General features: G+C 42.0%; 1 pseudogene; it reads right to left on the bottom strand.

Moving 5' to 3' along the window:
- Positions 1 to 1,577: 1,577 nt before the first annotated feature.
- Positions 1,578 to 21,425, bottom strand: part of LOC109894794 (ribokinase-like) — a 69,154-nt pseudogene continuing 49,306 nt past the window's right edge.

The following is a 21,425-nucleotide window of genomic DNA, read 5'->3' as shown; positions in this document are numbered from 1 at the left end:
CAGTTTGTTTTCTTCCTGTATTGAACACAGATCATCCGGTCTTCAATTTATCGATTATTTACGTGACAAAATTCCTAAAGTTGTATTACAAAAGTAGTTTAAAATGTTTTGGCAAAGTTTACAGGTAACTTTTGAGATATTTTGTAGTCACGTTGAGCAAGTTGGAACCGGTGTTTTTCTGGATGAAACGCGCCAAATAAATTTACATTTTGGATATATATCTGTTGCAGGAATTAAATTCCTCTGTTTTAATACCCAATTAAAATCAAACACTGTCAATTCATAAGAATTTGTATGACCCTTATTTGTATAAAATGGACAGAGCCCAATCTTAAAGTCAACCAGTAGCTTTTATTCACGGGAGTACTCCCCCTTTTACACATTTTACCACAGGTTATAAACTGAAAATGACGTCATTAGTTTTAGTACCAGCCCGTGTCGTCTCCGCTCTAGTACAATGGCTGTATGGTTCTCACATCGTCTCTCCCTATTAAGATATATGACTGAGCCTAGGCCACCTTGTGTAGATAAGCCTTCTAGCCAGTCTGGCTATAAGTTCATTCATTTCTACCATGGTACAGACAGTCATTGTTCTAATTCATGATTATATTTACACACATTATATACAAAACATAGAATTATTACTAGGATTAAAAAGAAAATTCATACATATCCAGGAACATAATAGTATTCTGATTAGTCAGTCCTGATTGAAATGTATACATAATTAGTCATCATTGATAAAGATTCCCTTAACAATATCGACGGAATTAATCGAACAACAAGATCATTTGTGATGTTTATGGGACATATTGGAGTGCCAACAAAAGAAGCTCATCAAAGGTAAGGTGTCACGTCCTGACCTTAGTTCCTTTTTTATGTCTCTATTTTAGTTTGGTCAGGGTGTGAGTTGGGGTGGGCATCCTATATTTTGTTCTGTGCGTTATATTTCTATGTGTTTGGCCTGGTATGGTTCCCAATCAGAGGCAGCTGTCATATATACTGGAGTGCCAAAAAAAGAAGCTCGTCAAAGGCATGAATAAAAAAAAAAATTCTGCGTTTTGTGTCAGGCCTGCAAAGAGGTTAAAGTTATAAAATAGTAAATAATGGCTACATCTCAGAAAGTGTTAAACTATCTAGAGGAGTAAATCAAGGTTGTCCACTATCGGCATATCTATTTATTGCCTTCGAAATGTTAGATGTTAAAATTAGATCAAACAATAATCTGTGGCTTAAAAACTGTCACGCGCTGGCCATAAAGAGGCTTTTATTCTCTTTTTTGTTTAGGCCAGTGTGTGACTAGGGTGGGCATTCTAGTGTCATTAATTCTATGTTTTGTATTTCTTTGGTTTTGGCCGAGCGTGGTTCCCAATCAGAGGCAGCTGTCTATCATTGTCTCTGATTGGGAATCATACTTAGGTAGCCTGTTTTCCCACCTATGTTGTGGGATCTTGTTTTTTGTTAGCCCTGTGAAGTAGGCAGAATGTGACGTTCGTTAATCAGTTTGTTGTTTTAGTATGGTGTTCTGAGTATTAAAGATCATGAACACTTACCACGCTGCACCTTGGTCTACTTCTTCAGACGAACGTCACAGAAGATCCCACCTCAAAAAGACCAAGCCGCATTTTCTGGAGGAATGGACATGGGAAGAGAGGCAGCACGAGAGGCAGCCCGGGGGGATTGCCGGAGTCAGGTTAGACCTGAGCCAATTTCCCGTGCTTACTGTGGGGAGAGAGTGACTAGTCAGGCACCATGGTATGCGGCTCTACGCCGTGTGTCACCGGTGCGTATGCACAGCCCGGGGCGCTCTGTGCCAGCTCCTAGCATTTGTCAAGCTAGAGTGGGATGATGCCAGGATGGATGGTGCCGGCTCAGGGCATCTAGCCTCCAGTGCATCTCTTCCTGTCCAGGATATCCTGCGCTGGCTCTGCGCACGGTGTCTCCGGTGCGTCTCCACAGCCCAGTACGTCCTGTGCCAGCGCCCCGCAGTTGCCGGGCTAGGGTGAGTATCCAGTCAGGAAGGGTGGGGCCAGCACTGCGCTCCAGACCTCCATTGCGGCTCCATGGCCAAGTATATCCTGTGCCAGCTCCACGAACCCAGCCTCCAGTGATGATACATGGCCTGAAGCTTCCAGTGATGATCCATGGCACAAAACCTCCAGTGATGATCCATCGCACGAAGCCTCCAGTGATGATCCATCGCACAAAGCCTCCAGTGATGATACATGGCACGAAGCCTTCAGTGATGATCCATGGCATGAAGCCTCCAGCGATGATCCATGACACAAAGCCTCCAGTGATGATCCATGGCATGAAGCCCCCAGTGGTGATCCATGGCACAAAAAAGCCTCCAGTGATGATCCATGGCCCAGAGCCTGCAGTAAGGATCCATGGCAAGGAGCCTCCAGCGACGGTCTCCAGTCCGGAGCCTCCAACGACGGTCTCCAGTCCAGAGTCTCCAGCGAAGGTCTCCACTCCGGAGCCTCCTGCGATGGCCTCCAGTCCGGAGCCTCCAGCGACGGCCTCCAGTCCGGGGCTTCCAGCAACAATCCCCAGTCTGGAGCCTCCGAGCGACGGTCCCCATTCCGGGGCCTGCAGCAGGCAACCTTGTCACGTAAATCAGAAGCAATCAAATGAAATCGTTTACCTTTGATGAACTTCGGATGTTTTCACTCACGAGACTCCCAGATAGATAGCCAAAATATTATTTTTGTAGGCGAAATAGCTCCGTTTGTTCTTCATGTTTTGCTGAGAAATCGCCCGGAAATTGCAGTCACGAAAACGGCAAAACATATTCCAAATTAGCTCCATAATATCTACAGAAACATGGCAAACGTTGTTTATAATCAATCCTCAAGGTGTTTTTCTAATATCTATTCGATAATATATCCGTCGGGACAATTTGTTTTTCAGTAGGACCGATTGGAGTAATGGCTACCTTTGTATTTTACGCGAGAATCTCTCTGGGAGCCATCATGTGACCACTTACGCAATGTAGCCGCCTACGGCTATTCTTCAACATAAATGCGTAAAACTACATCACAATGCTGTAGACACCTTGGGGAATACGTAGAAAGTGTAATCTGGTTGATAGGGCATTCACAGCTCAATAGGGACTCATTGGAACGTATCGCTTTCAAAATATGGGGCACTTACGGATTTGATTTTTCTCAGGCTTTCGTCTGCAACATCAGTTCTGTTGTACTCACGGACAATATCTTTACAGTTTTGGAAACGTTAGATTGCTTTCTATCCAAAGCTGTCAATTATATGCATATTCCAGCATCTTGTCCTGACAAGGAACCGTGTTATGCCAGGCACCGTGTTACAGCCCGGTGCGTTACATCGCAGCGCCTCGTATCGGACGGGCTAGAGTGGGCATCGAGCCAGGTGCCTTGACGCCGGCTCAGTGCATCTGGTCTCCAGGGTGTCTCCTCGGCTCGGGGTACATGGCACCAGCCCTACGCACGGTGTCCCCGGTTCACCAGCACAGCCCAGTGCGGTCTGTTCCACCTCGCCACACTGGCCTGGCTACGGGGAGTATTCAGCCAGGTAGGGTTGTGCAGGCCCGGTGCTCGAGACCTCCAGTGCGCCTCCACGGTCCGGTCTATCCGGTGCCTCCTCCACGCACCAGCACTCCGGTGGCAGCCCCACGCACCAGGCTGTCTCTCCCGCCTGTCCAGCGTTGGCAGAGTCTTCCTCCTGTCCAGCGCTGCCAGAGTCTCCCGTCTGTCCTGAGCTGCCAGAGTCTCCCGTCTGTCCTGAGCTGCCAGAGCTGCCCGTCTGTCCTGAGCTGCCTGAGCCGCCCGTATGTCCTGAGCTGCCTGAGCCGCCCGTATGTCCTGAGCTGCCAGAGCCGCCCGTCTGTCCTGAGCTGCCAGAGCCGCCCGTCTGTCAGGGGCTGCCTGAGCCGCCCATCTGTCAGGAGCTGCCGGAGCTGCCCGTCTGTCAGGAGCTGCCGGAGCCGCCCGTCTGTCAGGAGCTGCCGGAGCCGTCCGTCAGTTAGGAGCTGCCGGGGTCGCCATTCCCTCCGGTGCTGCCGGAGTCACCGAGACTAAGTGGGCCGAGAATATGATGGAGTGGGGTCCACGTCCTGCTCCAGGGCCGCCATCGCGGACAGACGCCCACACTGACCCTCCCCTATAGGTTCAGGTTTTGCGGCCGGAGTCCGCACCTTTAAATCAAATCTAAATCAAATAAAATGTATTTATATAGCCCTTCATAAATCAGCTGATATCTCAAAGTGCTGTACAGAAACCCAGCCTAAAACCCCAAACAGCAAGCAATGCAGGTGTAGAAGCACGGTGGCTAGGAAAAACTCCCTAGAAAGGACAAAACCTAGGAAGAAACCTAGAGAGGAACCAGGCTATGTGGGGTGGCCAGTCCTCTTCTGGATGTGCTGGGTGGAGATTATAACAGAACATGGCCAAGATGTTCAAATGTTCATAAATGACCAGCATGGTCCAATAATAATAAGGCAGAACAGTTGAAACTGGAGCAGCAGCACGGCCAGGTAGACTGGGGACAGCAAGGAGTCATCATGTCAGGTAGTCCTGAGGCATGGTCCTAGGGCTCAGGTCCTCCGAGAGAGAGAGAGAAAGAGAGAATTAGAGAGAGCACACTTAACTTCTTGAACCTCTGGGGGCAGTATTTCATTTTTGGATGAAAAACGTTCCCGTTTTAAACAAGATATTTTGTAACGAAAAGATGCTTGACTATGCATATAATTGACAGCTTTGGAAAGAAAACACTCTGACGTTTCCAAAACTCCAAAGATATTGTCTGTGAGTGCCACAGAACTAATGCTACAGGCGAAACCAAGATGAAATTTCATACAGGAAGTGAGCCAGATTTTGAATGCGCTGTGTTCCAATGTCTCCTTATATGGCTCTGAATGCGCAAGGAATGAGCCTATACTTTCTGTCGTTTCCCCAAGATGTCTGCAGCATTGTGACCTATTTGTAGGCATATCATTGGAAAATTTACCATAAGAGACTACATTTACCAGGTGTCCGCTCGGTGTCCTCCGTCGAAACTATTGCATAATCTCCAGGTGCGTGCATTTTTCCATTTTGTTCAGAGGAGAAACCAAACTGCCACGAGTGATTTATCATCGAATATATATGTGAAAAACACCTTGAGGATTGATTCTAAACAACGTTTGCCATGTTTCTGTCGATATTATGGAGTTAATTTGGAAAAAGGCCATTGTAATGACTGAATTTTCAGGGGTTTTTCTTAGCCAAACATGATGAAGAAAACGGAGCAATTTCTCCTACACAAATAATATTTTTGGAAAAACTGAACATTTGCTATCTAACTGAGAGTCTCCTCATTGAAAACATCCGAAGTTCTTCAAAGGTAAATGATTTTATTTGAATGCTTTTCTTGTTTTTGTGAAAATGTTGCCTGCTGAATGCTAGGCTTAATGCTATGCTAGCTATCAATACTCTTACACAAATGCTTGTGTAGCTATGGTTGAAAAGCATTTTTTGAAAATCTGAGATGACAGTGTTGTTAACAAAAGGCTAAGCTTGTGAGCCAATATATTTATTTCATTTCATTTGCGATTTTCATGAATAGTTAATGTTGCGTTATGGTAATGAGCTTGAGGCTATAATTACGCTCCCGGATACGGGATTGCTCGTCGCAACAGGTTAAATTCACACAGGACACCGAATAGGACAGGAGAAGTACTCCAGATTTAACAAACTGACCCTAGCCCCCCGACACATAAACTACTGCAGCATAAATACTGGAGACTGAGACAGGAGGGGTCAGGAGACACTGTGGCCCCATCCGAGGACACCCCCGGACAGGGCCAAACAGGAAGGATATAACCCCACCCACTTTGCCAAAGCACAGCCCCCACACCACTAGAGGGATATCTTCAACCACCAACTTACCATCCTGACACAAGGCTGAGTATAGCCCACAAAGATCTTCTCCACGGCACAACCCAAGGGGGGGGCGCCAACCCAGACAGGATGACCACATCAGTGACTCAACCCACTCAGGTGACGCACCCCTCCCAGGGACGGTATGAGAGAGCCAGTGACTCAGACCCTGTAATAGGGTTAGAGGCAGAGAATCCCAGTGGAAAGAGGGTAACCGGCCAAGCAGAGACAGCAAGGGCGGTTCGTTGCTCCAGAGCCTTTCCGTTCACCTTCTCACTCCTGGGTCAGACTACACTCAATCATATGACCCACTGAAGAGATGAGTCTTCAGTAAAGACTTAAAGGTTGAGACCGAGTTTGCGTCTCTGACATGGGTAGTTCCATAAAAATGGAGCTCTATAGGAGAAAGCCCTGCCTCCAGCTGTTTGCTTAGAAATTCAAGGGACAATTAGGAGGCCTGCGTCTAGTGACCGTAGCGTACATGTAGGTATGTACGGCAGGACCAAATCAGAGAGATAGGTAGCAGCAAGCCTATGTAATGCTTTGTAGGTTAGCAGTAAACCTTGAAATCAGCCCTTGCTTTGACAGGAAGCCAGTGTAGGGAGGCTAGCTAGCACTGGAGTAATATGATCACATTTTTTGGTTCTAGTCAGGATTCTAGCAGCCGTGTTTAGCACTAACTGAAGTTTATTTAGTGCTTTATCCGGGTAGCTGGAAAGTAGAGCATTACAGTAGTCTAACCTAGAAGTGACAAAAGCATGGATTAATTTTTCTGCATCATTTTTGGACAGAAAGTTTCTGATTTTTGCAATGTTACGTAGATAGAAAAAAGCTGTCCTTGAAATGGTCTTGATATGTTCTTCAAAAGAGAGATCAGGGTCCAGAGTAACGCCGAGGTCCTTCACAGTTTTATTTGAGATGACTGTACAACCATTAAGATTAATTGTCAGATTCAACAGAAGCATCTTTGTTTTGTCCGAGTTTAAAAGTAGAATGTTTGCAGCCATCCACTTCCTTATGTCTGAAACACATGCTTCTAGCGAGGGCAATTTTGGGGCTTCACCATGTTTCATTGAAATGTACAGCTGTGTGTCATCCGCATAGCAGTGAAAGTTAACATTATGTTTTCGAATGACATCCCCAAGAGGTAAAATATATAGTGAAAACAATAGTGGTCCTAAAACGGAACCTTGAGGAACACCGAAATGTACAGTTGATTTGTCAGAGGACAAACCATTCACAGAGACAAACTGATATCTTTCCCACAGATAAGATCTAAACCAGGCCAGAACTTGTCCGTGTAGACCAATTTTGGTTTCCAATCTCTCCAAAAGAATGTGGTGATCGATGGTATCAAAAGCAGCACTAAGGTCTAGGAGCACGAGGACAGATGCAGAGCCTCGGTCTGATGCCATTAAAAGGTAATTTATCACCTTCACAAGTGCAATCTCAGTGCTATGATGGGGTCTAAAACCAGACTGAAGCATTTCGTATACATTGTTTGTCTTCTTTAGGGGGGGGGGGGGGTATTGTCACGTTCTGACATTAGTTATTTTGTTAGGTCTTTCTTTTAGTATGGTCAGGGCATGAGTTGGGTGGGTAGTCTATGTTCTTTTTTCTATGTTGTGGTTTTGTGTTTGGCCTGGTATGGTTCTCAATCAGAGGCAGGTGTCGTTCGTTGTCTCTGATTGAGAATCATACTTAGGTAGCCTTTTCCCACCTGTGTTTTGTGGGTGATTATTTTCTGTGTCTTCCACACGGAACTGTTTCGGTTTCATTTTGTTTAAATGAGTTTAATAAAAAATATGACGAACACTTACCACGCTGTGTATTGGTCCGATCCTTCTTACTCCTCCTCAGAAGAGGAGGATGAAAACCATTACAACCAAGGAATTGCACCTCTGCATTTGTGATAGCAATGAATGCTTCACTTTTCCTAATAACGTCATAAGATTTTTACAGATTTCTCCACAATGTAATTCAAGTTCTTCAACCTGTCCAATAAATGGGTACACAACATGCATAGCACATATTGTCAAAATGAAAATATTGCATATTATGAAAGGTTGATAGATACAGAGACGGAGAGAGAAATGTGATTCAAAATAACCTTTTACATCCCCGTGAAAGAGAGACAGCCAGACAGAGACTGATATAGACAGAGACATAGGAATAGTCAGAGAAAGAGGAGAGAACAAGAGATGGGGTACAGTAGAGAGAGATAAAAACAAAGTGAGAGGGAAAGAATGAAGGAAGAAAGATAGGAGAGCAAGGATAATGTATAGTGTGAGAGGAGAGAATCATTTGGAGTGGTGCATTCCTCATTATTGACTGGGCGGAAGAAAGCTCCAGTTCATGCAGAGTTTTACAAACCCCGCTGACTAATGCCTGCCAAGCAGTAGTGGAAAAACTACGCAAATGTCAGAGTTGAGTAAAAGTAAAGATTCCTTAATAGAAAATGACTCAGGTAAAAGTGAAAGTCACATATTAAAACGCTACTTAAGTAAAAGTATTTGCTTTAAAATATACATAAGTATCAAACTTAAATATAATTGCTAAAACATACATAACCTCTCTGCTCACCGAACCCGTTAGCGGGATTAAATTCGACAACATACGGTGATCGCTACATAAATAGTCATATTAAACATTCATGAAAATACAAGTGTCTCACATGGTTCGAACGCCTAGAATCTAGCTAATCCAACTGAGTTGTCAGATAAAAAAAAATAGTTATTGCGAAAGAATACGCTCCGATTATCTGAGCACAGACCCCCATACCAAACTACTGTTTCAACCAGCGCTTGCGTAACAAAATCACAGATTGCATTGGAATAAATCGTTTACCTTATCTCGTTGAATTTCGTGTTATTCAATTTTCGACGTAACATCCAACGTAAAATAGACAGACTTTCCCTGACTTTATCCAGTCATGTTTGGTTTCCTTGCAATCAACTGTTTGTTTGTAACACAACCAAAAAGATGGGTCATTTGCGGGATGTATTGATCCGGAAAAACCGATTGGAAAACAACAAGGACGAGCCCATTGTGCACCAATTATATGACCACTGTCTCGTTGGATGACTGTATTTTAACCCAATGACCACTGATGGTCTTGAAATCTAGCTGGGTAGATAGCCAATGAGCAGAGGTAAACGGCAATATCCCATAGTTCTTTGTTGTAAGACCAACCTTTCCATTGAACGGTTTGTCTTAAGGACCGTTGGCGTAAGGACCGTTCTTTCGCCATTGCCAATTCAACCGTGAAGGAGCGACGCTTATTACGCACAGCAGTATTTCGGTGACTTGCATCTTCAGCTGTTTATTTATCCAACATCATGGCGAATAAGTCAAGGAAAGCTAATTCTAAGACTAGATATACGAATGTAGAAACAATTTTAGAGGAAATTGATCGTGAAAGTGAGACATCTGCTTTTTGAAGACTCCATTAGTTCCCATAGCTTTGATTCTGAAACTGAGGCATATTTTTTGAACGGAGAGGACATTGTCTTGGACTGAGAGGACATTGACATTGTCTTGGACTGGTAAGTTGCTCTCATGCTAATGCCGTTGTTTGAAATTAATATATATATATATTATTTGTGATTGTTTTTACATTTGATTTGCAATATATAAAGATGTAATGAAATGGGTAAAGTACACGTTAGCTAGTCATTGTGAGTGAGGGTCTGTTTGTTTTTATGAGAACGACCATAGCCTATGTCTGTGTGTGTGTGTATATATATACTGTATAAATGGTAATGTGTAGAATGTGTAGAATGCAAACCCATACATCTCAACACAGCCAGCATGCTTCCTCCAATCAGTCTACATTAGAGGGAGCATCAAGGAGCTTGCTGCCTACAGCACCACTGCAGCAAGCCCTGTCCCTTCTGCTCCTGCCACAAGTGTTCATCTGCCCAAATATATTTGTGCAGGCATGGATGTGTCTAAGGGCCAAAGGGGCACAGCATGGAGACGTTGCTGTGTTGTTTGCAAGATGAAGTCTCCCATCACATGCACCACATGCTCAGTAACCCTCTGCTTTACATCAGAGACTGCTATGGCATCTGGCATCAGCAGCAGAATATTGTCTAGAGTTTTGGCAATGTTGGTGGGGTTATATGGCAAAGTGGGTGGGGGCTAGGGTCAGTATGTTATATCTGGAGTACTTTTCCTGTCTTATCCGGTGTCTTGTGTGAATTTAAGTCTGCTCTCTCTTTCTCTCCTTCTTTCTCTTGGAGGACCCGAGCCCTTGGACCATGCTTCAGGACTACCTGCCATGATGACTCCTTGCTGTCCCCAGTCCACCCGGCCTTGCTGCTGTTCCAGTTTCAACTGTTCTGCCTGCTGCTATGGAACCCTAAACTGTTCATTTTTACTCTTGAGGTGCTGTCCTGTTGCACCCTCTACAACCACTGCAATATCCACCCGTTTTATCTAAACCAGATCTATAGTGTGTTATTCTCCTACATTCAATTCACATGTACACAAACTTCAGAGTGTTTTCTTTCAAATGGTACCAAGAATATGCATATCCTTGGTTCTGTGCCTGAGCTACAGGCTGTTAGATTTGGGTATGTCTTCAGGCGGAAATTTCACAAAGTAGGGGGGGAGCTGCAAGAGGTTTAAGCTTTAGCCCCACACATCTCCTTGCTTTCAGAGCACACACTTGCTGCTCTGGCCGATGATTTATTTACCTCTGGATAACATAAAAACAGCCTAACCTAGCTCTGCTGGCAACAATTTCATCATGCTTTTTTTGCCGACATTTTATGGCCGGTGTCAGTAAACGTGTAGCTAGCTACCTAGGTAAACAATTAAGCTAGCTTGGTAAACATGTAAGATCACACGCATCATGCCACCTAACGTTAGCTAGGGAGCCAGCCAGCTAATAGTACAATTGAAATTAAACCACTTTCTGTCAAAATTAGAAAGGGTAATATCTGAAAATGTAGCTAGCTACATTTATCTTTCCCGAATACATCATCATGTATGATGGACACGTCTCCCTGTCACGGATCCATGCCACAAATGCCCTTAGTTTAAAGACGTAATCCGGAAACAGGTGTTTTCCCATCTCTTTAGCTATCATACTCTAATTCCACTCATTTCAAAACTCGATCCTTCAGAAAGTGGAGAGCAAAACTTGTTGCATTCGACAGGATTACCAACACAGGCTGATCAGCTCAAATAGACGACAACCTTCTATATGACAGAACAATCCAAACTCCTCTCTCGGCATGTCCAGACCATTATCTCAGCCAATCTATGGAGATTGCATGGCTGTGTGCTCAATTGTATACACCAGTCAGCAACCGATGTGGCGGAAATAGCCAAATCCACATATTTTAAGGGGTGTCCAAATACTCCTGTATCTATAAAAGTATATTTACCAGTTGTGCACTCATTTTCAGATAGACGTTTTTTGTTTGGGGGATGTCTATAGACACGTCAAGAGTCGTGGGATGGTGTCTTGCAAAGACACTGTCGGCAGCTTCTCTAAATTTCCTACTTGAACAGAGTCCGAGCTGGGGTAGTTCGGGTGGAGTTAGTCGTTTGATAGAGTGGTGAATGTGCTGCTAAAAAGGCAAATTCGGGGGACGCAGGCGAAAATAACAAACAAACAAACCAACCACTGTTCCACTCGTTCGCAAAGAGGCAGACACAACCTGTTATTTGAAATGAATTCCAGGTGACTACCTCATGAGCTGGCTGAGATAGCGCCAAGAGTGTGCAAAGCTGTCATCAAGGAAAAGGGTGGCTTCTTTGAATAATCTAAAATAACATAGTAAAAAATAAAAACCCTGGAATGAGTAGGTGTTCTAAAACTTTTTACCGGTAGTGTATGTAGTTACGGCCCTGGTTACTTGCTGTTAAATCCTTGCTTCCTCCGTACTTGTTTCCTCAATTGCGCTCAAAGCGCATTGAAGCAGAGGATCCAAGGTACTCCCTCGGACCTCTTCCTCCAACGAGCTGAGAGAAATTGGTGAAACATGTACGGAGGAAGCAAGGGTTTGACGCCAAATTTCAGACATAGTCAGAGTGTGGCTTTAACAATGGTCATGTTCCCCTGCATGAATCAACCAGTGATTGCATGTCATCGAGTGTGCAGTCAGGCACCAGATAGGATGTGGTTAGTTGATACGTTAAATACTTATCCAGGCTTGTAAAATCTGGCATGTCAGCAACGTCTGAGCAGGTCAACACGACCATAGACTCAGCCATATGACATCATCATACACAAAGAGCTAATAGTGGGAGTCATGTTAGATGTATAATTTTGTTGTTTTTCCTCCTGCTGTGTATAATGAGTGATTTTAATATTCAGCTCATATCAGGTAACATTTGTGTTTTCATGGTAATTCAAGTCATATACTATGTTGGCCTAGTCATTTGCCCCGGCTTCAAAATTTTAATCTCACAATACTTTCCAATTTGTGCGCATAGCTTTTCAGTGTGCATCCACTTACTTCAGATTTTTATTTCTGTCTTTGCAGTGAACAAGCACGTTCTCTTTCATGAAAAGAAGAAGATTAGGTTGATTTAACCGTGAACGGCAAAGAATTAAGAATCTGCAACATCTAAGCAGATTTCACTGATTTCATTTCTATTGTCAAAACTGTGTTGACCATCATTCGTGAGAAGAGCTAAGAGGTGTTCCTATTGGACTTTTCCAGGACCACATCAACTCGTGGTAAAACATTTTGGATGAACCAAATGGTGGCAAAACCTCAAGCAGTTGTCTGTTTCCACTCCCATCAATGAGACAGTTATTCCTCAATAAGTATCTTGTTTCATGTTGTTTTCCACTTGTAAACTTTCTCTACCTTAGGCTAAATATTATTAATTATCTTTTTTTTCCTGCGAGAGGATCATGTCTGGCATTATCTAAGTCAGGGTTCCAACTGGCGAGCCGAATGTGACCCAAAAGGGGTTTTATTTGGCCACCAAGATTTCTGAGCAAGAAATAATCATCATAATCCTTTATTTAAAAAAATAAGATACAGTCTATTGTCCAACAATGAAATATCAGGAAATCAGCTCCAAGTAATTCACAAGCATTATAGAGATTGTATACAAATGTAGGCAAGGTTTGGAATGATTGTTTTTGTCAAATATTATGTTTAGGCTTGCAGTCAATTTGCAATCTACAAATGATTTGCAATTATGTCCCCCCCCCCCAAGGGGGAATCTAATTGATGACCCCTGATTTAAGGTATAATGGAAACGTGAAAGAGACAACTGCTCACTTACTGTGCCTTCAAATATTCACACCCCTTGACTTTTTCCACATTTAGTTGTTAAAGCCTAAATAAAAAAATTGATTTGGTGTCATTGGCCTACACACAATACCCCAGAATGTCATTGTCAATGTGGAAACATGTTTTTAGAAATTGTATTAAAAATGAAAAGCTGAAATGTCTTGAGTCTAACTATTGAACCACTTTCTTATGGCAAAACAAATAAGTTCAGGAGTAAACATTTGCTTAACAAGTCACATAAGATGTTTCATGGTCTCACTTTGTGTGCAATAATAGTCTTTAACATGATTTTTGAATGATTACCTCATCTCTACCCCACACACACACACAACACTCTAGTTACTGTACAACACTAACCTAAATGACAGTGTGAAAAGGAAGCGTGTGCACAATAAAACATGCATCCTGTTTGCAATAAGGCACTAAAGTAAAACCGAAAAAAATGTGGCAAAGAAATTAACTTTATGTCCTGAATATAAAGCGTTATGTTCGGGGCAAATCCATCATAACACATCACTGAGTACCACTCTTCATATTTTCAGGCATGGTGGTGGCAGCGTCATGTTATTGGTATGCTTGACATTGGCAAGGACTAGAGCAATTTTTGGGGGATAAAAAGAGACGGAATGAAGCTACGCACAGACAAAATCCTAGAGGAAAACCTGGTTGTCTACTTTCGACCAGACACCAGACATAAGTTCACCTTTCAGCAGGACAATAACCTAAAACGCATGGCCAAATATACACGGGAGTTGCTTACCAAGACGACATTGAATGTTCCTGAGTGGCCTAGTTACAGTTTTGACTTAAATCTACTTGAATGACAAAGACTTAAATAGCTGTCTAGCAATGATCCAACTTGACAGAGCTTGAAGAATTTATAATGTGCAAATATTGTACAGTCCAGGTATGCAAAGTTCTTACAGACTTGCCCGGAAAGACTCAATGCTGTAATTGCTGCCAGATGGGATTCTAACATGATTCACTGCCAAAGGTGATTCTAACTCGGGGTTTGAGTACTTATGTAAATGATATATTTCTGGTTTTCATTTTCAATACATTTGCAGAAAACAAAAATGTTTTCACTTATTTCACTCATTATGGGGTATTGTGTGTGTGTGAGGGGGGGGGGGATCTATTTAATAAATGTTGAATTCAGGCTGTGACACGTGGAATTAATCAAGGGGTATGCATGTTTTACCCTGAATTATAATATGCTTCACAACATTCCGGTAATTCAGTACACAATAAAAAAAAATGTGTCTAGAAACATGTACAATCAATCAATGGTACAACCTAATCTGTGTTTGGTGTTGAACTTTTTCACAGTTTTTCTGATATATTAAAAAGGAAAATACATTTATTTGTGTCCTGATCATAGGGCAGAATAAAAGTTGAATAATTCAAGTTGTCTTTTACCTCTTAAATGTTTTAAGCTTATCAAAGCTTATGAAAACAATGTTTGAGTGTCAGAAATTGTGGCTACATTTAGTATGAAGCAGTATTTATTAAAAGTATTAATCTTATTCACGTTTCAATGAAATTAGAATATTTAAGTGTTGTATATGATATAAATACTGGTATGGCAGATTTAATAAAGGACAATGGTCATTACACATTTATTTACAGTTATATTAGTTGATACAGTACTTGCAACAGTGTTAGATTGTTATGGTTCAGTGTCCATTTAGTGTGCAAGTTGCTGTCTTCTATAGAAAATGTCCGTGGGTAGGTCCTTTTGAGGGATAAGACGCTTGCGTCCCATTTGTCTACACTCACTCATGCCACCTTATTTGCTCTACTGGCCCTCCAGTGGCATTGTGGGAAAGTGAGCCCTGTAGAATGCCATGGCACAAATCAAGCTGTCTCCATCTCCCTGTGCAGAGACGGAAACGGTCATTAGTACTCCAATACCATACTCCGATAGTGAAACACACACACTGAGGGTGTCAACAATTCAATTGAGATGTAGGCTGGAAGGACAAAAGTACTTTCCGCAGACAACTATGACCTTGCCGTGAGAACTCACTACCCTTTATGACAAGAATGAAACATTAACATTAACATTCCCTCATTTTTAGAATTTCATGTCAGCAAATAAAGGGCTTATATGACTTAATTTATCATGAAACTTGGAAAAACTAATCAAAAGTGAAACTGAGACGAGATGTTATTTAACTGATCAACTGTTTGCAACAGTAGGGGGTGCTATGACATGTCAATTGTGGCTTTTTGAACAAGGCTCCCCACTGTCAGTCTCAATGTTTTTCATTTCCGAAATCAAGTTTTCAAGATGTAGAACTTTCAAACTACATAAATTATCACCGTATGATGCATTTTTCATATGATGCCAAACACATCATTCTGTGACACTTTCTGTATTTTTAAAGTTCTATATCTTGGACATGATTGCTGACATGCAAAACATTTTGGGACTGTACCAAAAGTCGACAAATAAAACAAATACCAAGTGCTTGAGTGGTATTTTCCTTTTAAGCATTTTAATTTTCAACTTCAATGGATGAAGCCTATTACTCACCCTTTATGGCAAACAAATGTATTATCACTAATTGTCCTATCCTATCCTGTGTGAGAATGCAATTTGTTATAAACAACTAAAGACATAATGAGACAGATACAAACGGAACATTATGCAATTTGTATGAAGAATATTTAACCTACATTGAAAGATGGTTATTGCCATACCAAAAATATGTCGGTATCATGCATATAATAAGCCAGAATAATCAAATAGACTATAATTTTTTTTCTTACCAACATATTTAGCCGAACAGATTTACCTTTTGACAGGGTCAACTTGGCAGAATTATACCATATACCAAAATTGTATATGCTCGTAGAGTGTACTTAAAGAAAAAAACAACTTATTTCTATCATTCTTATATTGTGTCATATAAGAATGATAGAAATACGTTTTTTTTTCTTTAAATGCACTTTTCCACCGTTATTAGCTCAAAATTAAGCAAAGCATTATCAACATTTAAGAGCAAATGTTTTTGGGTTTTTTTCAAATGATACCTACCTAAACTTGATCTGTATAATTATCAGAGGCTTTAATGCAAATGCCATAAAAACAAAAATACAAACACTAAATATATGGATAAAATAGAAACCTTAATTTGTTTTACTTTCAGGACATTTCAAGACCTACATTTCAGATTATTTTTTTTAACACAAAATAAACAGTTTATAGTATAAAACAAGATGCACATGTTTTACAATATTAATGAATCACACATTTTTGCTCAATAATAAGCCAATAGGTTCAATCACAAGAATATAACCATTTAATAATTTCCCAATCGAAATGTACTATTACTTCCCATTGCAAAAACATTTTACGTTTAGCACAAAAAGTAAACGGTGACCTAAAGTTTAAATGCAACAATGTTTCACACACAAGTTATTTTTAAAGAGATGGCTAACACCAAGCGAGCTGCAATAAACACAGTTCTACTAGATGATCATTTTAAACTTCTTGTTGAAAGTTATTCTTGAAAAGGGAGAAGCTAACAAATTAGTAACAACATCCACTTCGATAACACCTGCTGCAGCCGCTGCAAACTAGCCGACAACAAAAGATCGTGGGAAAACTACTGCTCTGTATTGCGTAGTGACCTGTTGGCCTTCAAGAAGCCAGTTTCAATTAAGTTTTTGTAAAAACGTCCCACCCATTAAGTCAATGTAATTGGTTATTTCCACTGTCACTCCAAAATGTTGCCCTAATAGAGTTGAATCGCAGAGGCCTTTTAACTAGCTTCTGATGGCCTAGCCAATGGCTGACTTTAACTAGCCAGATTTATCTCCCAATAGATTCTTCAGTGTTAACCCTTTCCTTTCCAACAAAAACTGAAGAGATTAAATCAGAACATCATTGAAAATAATATTATTATTTTATAAATCCTTTGCCCTTCTCTAAAGGCATTGTGTTTGGGTTAGTAATAATTTGTAGTTGCTCTATTTTCCCTCCGCATATATGAACACAGACATACTGGACATGGTGATTTGACAATATTATTTATTTATTTATTTGCTCCGGTCTCGCTTTAGTTGGTCTCGAAAACAAAAATAGGCAAGGTTGTAGAAAACAACCTTGGTGTAGTAATTTGTGACAATTGTGACCAATTCAATGTCTACAAAACTCCAAGGGCCAAATCCTTGACATCAATGCATGGTTTTTTTTCAAAAGTCCAAGTTCAGTGCACAGTTCCCAAATTAGAATTTCGCCCTAAATGACAAATGTGTTAAGTCCTTTTGGACATCTCCCCTATCCCAGTTTTCTGCCATCCAGACAGTTACAGCTAACACTCCTCTGGGATTGCTTATGGGTTGGTCATGGGTTTATTATTTCTTTCTCTGTTATTGACAGGTTTGGGCTTGGAGGAGGGATTGGGTGCGATGAGGGTGTTAGATCGCTGATGGGAAAACACATGGAGGAATGTGGCAACGCGCTCAGATTTAACCACAGATGGCCCCCGCCAATGGTTCTCACGGGCCTGGCCGATTTACTCACCATTCTGGCTCATTGCACTGATCCACAAACTCCTCCACCCCTCCCCGGAGAATCCACCCCACCTCATCCCCCATGCAAAACTCTCTTTAGCCAAGAGTCAAGACTAGAGTTAAAGGTGACCAATGGTGAATTACAGGGATTGCTGAGAGACTGGAAAAAGTGAGTATAGGTGGAGAAAAATCTAACAAAGCTGGTACATTTCCATTTTTACCAATGTACAGTACCAGTCAAAAGTTTGGACACCTACTCATTCCAGGATTTTTCTTTATTTTCAAAAAAAAAAAAGTGTCAACTTTTTACTGGTACTGTATGTTTATGTTTCCTGTCTGGTTTTTGGATTGGGTTGTGCTAACCATGTGGAAATACATGGTCCCACTTTGGCACTGGCAAGTTTCCAGTTCACAGTTCTGGTTAGAAAATGACTACACCCTGTCCACACCCAAACTCAAGGAGGTTGGCACCCATACTTGAAGAGGCAGAGTAGTTAGAAAAAAGATGGTCCCACATTCAAGTTGCCAGAACAGTCAAAATAATTTTGTACATATAAACCAAACTCCTTTCAAATTGTGATTATCCCCCTCGTAAAGAGTGGAACTGGATAACAACTGAAGTCTTCTGATCCTCTCTGTTCACCATGCTCCAGTGCGACCAATGCCGAGTCACTGTCCTCTCGTCTTGTGTTAAACAATGCCTTGCTCCCTGAGACTGGCATGTGACAGCGTCGGATCCCCGCGTGACGCTCACTGGAGCTGACAACCACTGCTCCCCTCAGCCCCGCTGCGTCTGCCCCCAACACACTTTGGTGAAGGTTAGATTGGGAAGCCTGTCAGTCAAACGACAGAAGCGGTAGCCGCGGATGAGTGCTGATGCTCTCCATGGTTAACTCCATCCGCTACGCCGCAACCTCTGCTGGTTCTCTGCTTGGTTAGAGACTGGAGTCATAGAGGTTTGTCATTAAGGTGGCAGCATGCGCAATCAATCTAACATCAGCATAACCAACTGTGGTCTACGAGTGTAAATGCATGTTGTGGCTGTACCTGGCCTTCCCTTTTTTCATGAATTTTTTTGTCTACTGAATCAAATCTCACTTTGAGATCAAAACAGGTCTGCAAATCCAAATTCCTTGTTGGCCAATTTCATCTGTCTTCTCTTCCTTTCAAAACTGACCCCTGCCCTAACCTTTATCTAATTAAGTGATACAAGGAACCTGACATTGTGCCTGGGGGTCTATTTTTGACGCTTGACACGTTAGAAACTAACTAGGTTTACCCTTTTATCTGTAGATGAATTGTCAGAGTAGAATACCTTGTGCATTTCAGGTAAAATAACAACCCAATGTTTACATCCCAGGAAAGAATTTGCTAGCAACAAGAAGCTAGCTAGGGTAAATTCCCATGAATATTTAATGCGTTTCGACCCGTCCCCAAATTAATATAGTTGGTTCAGAGTTTGTTTTGATATTTCAACCAGTGTGTCCTGATCGCATCTGGTGTGGATGACCAAATCAGCATGCGTGCGATGGCCCACTCAAACGCGCATGCCCGGTCTAATCACCATGTAACTGGCGCAAGTCTGTGAAAGATGGAAAGCCTGCACTCAATTTAAGACCGAAGGAAAACTTCAGGGAAAGAAGAAAAGGGGCCTTAAATGTTGAGTGGATTTAACTTTGTTACCAGTCCAGCTTTGCTGCTAACCCTGACTCAGATTCTAATGTTGTTTTGCCGTGTAAAATGTATTGCTCATGGAAGAGCAGGGGGGGAGGGTGTTGTGGATCAGTGGATGATGGGGTAGCAACAGTGAGAAGCTTGAGTGTTATGCTGCTTTGAACTTAGCACTGACTGGAAAGGAGACTGGCACTATAATAATACAATATAAATGTGTATTTTGGGGTAAAACTTTTTTTTCTTCTATTCTCCCATATTCAAACCTGATCATAAATCTTTAAGAAAGCCCACTTTCTCTAATTTTCCAGAAGCTCTGTGACATGCTTCCAATGATATCACATGTGTTTGTGATCCCACTTTTGACACCAATATCAAAAGAGTAGCCTCTTTTTGGAGATGTGAACACTCAAAGTCCCCCGATGTCACTACTAATAATATAATACAGCACGTCTACAATACTACTGTGTATTATAAGAGTCATAGCAAAAAGTAGCTTGAAAAATTATTACGTCCAAGTGAATAGAGTGGGGTTTCCAAATGCGCAGAAGAGGAGGCTGGTGACGCTTGGTAACACACTGGAGTGAACCACTGAGAAACACCAAGTGACTAACTGTATTGATGCTGCAAGATCATGACTTCAGACCCAGCCTCCTTTTTCAGTTTGCCAACTCAGTATTACATCGACACTGCCAAATACACACAGAGCAAACTTGCTAATGGTGAAAACAATGACAATTACAGCACTACTACCGTGTTCATCTCAGCGAAAGAAATTCCAATGAACAAAACCAAAGAAATGTTTTGAAGAGGCAATCACCTGACAGGCCTAACAATGCATGGATAAAAAAAGGACTGTCTAGCCATTTGGACAACAATAATTTTTTCCCCTCTTTGCCAGTAAAAAAAACTGGTTTACTGGAAGAGGGATTAGGGCATCCAAAAGAGTTAAACACTCCAGAATTTATAGGGCCATCAAAGTGTACTGGGGGATAAGCACCACCAAAAGCCTCACCACAGCCTGTGCTGTGTTGTGTTCTTCTGACTGGTGCAGGGCTGAGAGGTGAGTCACAGGGAGATAGGAGGGGGGTTTGGGTGAAGGACGCTAAGCCAGGTTCCCCTCAGTGCTATGGTTAATTTCATTTGCACCGCCAGGGAATGGGGGAGTTGCTGTGTTTGCGTGTTGTGCTAGGGACAGTAAAAGTAAATAATTATTTCCTTATATACATATTGAGGCAGATTGCAGTATGAATAGTTTAACATTGATGGTACAGTAAAGGCTAACTTGTGGACTGCTGTGCACATGCAGTCGGGACACTCCAGCAAATGTATTATCTATGCATAGCCACTTTACCTACATGTACAGTACCAGTCAAAAGTTTGGACACGCCAACTCATTCAAGGGTTTTCTTTATTTTTACTCTACATTGTAGAATAATAGTGAAAACAAACTATTAAATTACACATGGAATCATGAAGTAACCAAAAAGGTTTTAAAAATCCAAATATATTTTATGTTTGAGGTTCTTCAAAGTAGCCACTCTTTGACTTGATGACAGCTTTGCACTCTTGGCATTCTCTTAACCAGCTTCACCTGGAATGCTTTTCCAACAGTCTTGAAGGAGTTCCCACATGTTGAGCGCTTGTTGGCTGCTTTTCCTTCACTCAGCAGTCCGACTCAGTGATCCACCATGAGAGAGCACTCAAATACTTGAAACACAGGTACACCAATCTCCGACTTGGCGCAACAATCTGAGGATATACCAGGGAGCAGAAGGCATTGAAAGAAATTATATGGTGAGCTTTGTGTGGTGAGCAGTCTATGACCACTCTGAAGCTGCCATTGAAAATGGTCAAAGACTACAGCCACCCTAGTCAAAGACTGTTATCTCTGCTACCGCACGGCAAGCGGTACCGGAGCGCCAAGTCTAGGTCCAAGAGGCTTCTAAACAGCTTCTACCCCCAAGCCATAAGACTCCTGAACATCTTGTCAAATGGCTACCCAGACTATTTGCATTGCCTCCCCCCCTCCACACCGCTGCTACTCTCTGTTGTCATCTATGCTTAG

The sequence above is a fragment of the Oncorhynchus kisutch genome, linkage group LG7 (assembly GCF_002021735.2).
Source record: "Oncorhynchus kisutch isolate 150728-3 linkage group LG7, Okis_V2, whole genome shotgun sequence".
Lineage (NCBI taxonomy): Eukaryota > Metazoa > Chordata > Actinopteri > Salmoniformes > Salmonidae > Oncorhynchus > Oncorhynchus kisutch.
This window is presented reverse-complemented; position numbering and strand designations above follow the sequence as displayed.